This window comes from Penaeus monodon, chromosome 25 (assembly GCF_015228065.2).
Source record: "Penaeus monodon isolate SGIC_2016 chromosome 25, NSTDA_Pmon_1, whole genome shotgun sequence".
Lineage (NCBI taxonomy): Eukaryota > Metazoa > Arthropoda > Malacostraca > Decapoda > Penaeidae > Penaeus > Penaeus monodon.
Genome location: NC_051410.1, coordinates 38,056,965 through 38,057,963, shown reverse-complemented (window position 1 = coordinate 38,057,963; position 999 = coordinate 38,056,965). Strand labels below are relative to the sequence as shown.

Sequence of the window (999 nt, the reverse complement as noted above, 5' to 3'; positions counted from 1 at the left end):
GGAAGCCCCAACTTCATGGCAACGTTTATTCAGCAATCTAAGTTTTTATGATTGGATTCTTTGCCTCGTGGTGTTAGTCAACAATTATCCTCCATGGTCATTGTGGCAGGATAAAGCTTGATCTGGCTCTGTATTGTGAAAAACCACCTTAGTGTATTGTCAATATATATCCCATATTGAAACCAATGCTACAATCACGTTCATATCTTATTGATCTCAAGAACTGGCCTGAAGTATTTTCAGTATTCAAACTTCACAATGAAACTGATCTTGTTTAGGATTAGCCTGTCAGTTTTCGGCACGTTTCATTGGTTAATGTCTAGACAAACGATGTCCAGAATTGTTTTATTCAGTAGGTGACTTGTGTCAAATGGGTGCACACCAGTTTATGCCAAAGCACATCAGTCAGTTGTCTACCAATGTAGGATGAAGGTCAAAACAGCTGCCATGGGAATCATATTTCTATATCAGATAACTGATTTTTAGTTTGTACAGGAATGCCTTTGATGAAAAGTATCTTGCATTTCATCAATTCAACAGTGTTAGATTTTAAAGACAGAGATTAGCATTACGAAATGAAAACCACGTTTCAGTAAACATATACATTGTACAGACATTTTTGCCATTTTTATTAGCTCGAACTCATTAGCTGTGAGCAATGTACAGAAAGCTGACAGATGTCAGTCTGGGAATGACAGACCCATCAGTGAAGTGGATTTTAGGCTTGAAAATAAATGATAATCTTTTTATATTAGACTTAAATACCAAAGATTGTTATTTTCCAATTTTGGGTTAATGGACTGTACCACTTGAATCCACTTGACCCCCATTCTTCATTCATTATGCTGTTTGGAAATATTTGGAAACTGAATCTATCTTAGGTGTATGAATAATTGAAGACACTTGGTACTGCCTCTTTAGATGGAATTTGTATTGTGTAATTTATGGTTATAGTTATTCAGGGCTGGTTCCTGTGATCAGGGAATGAAAGGCAACTGT

General features: G+C 36.1%; 1 protein-coding gene across 1 annotated transcript in view; it reads left to right on the top strand.

Moving 5' to 3' along the window:
* Positions 1 to 999, top strand: part of LOC119589222 (transmembrane emp24 domain-containing protein 7-like) — a 9,685-nt gene that overhangs the window by 1,071 nt on the left and 7,615 nt on the right. The gene's annotated exons all lie outside the window — the stretch shown is intronic.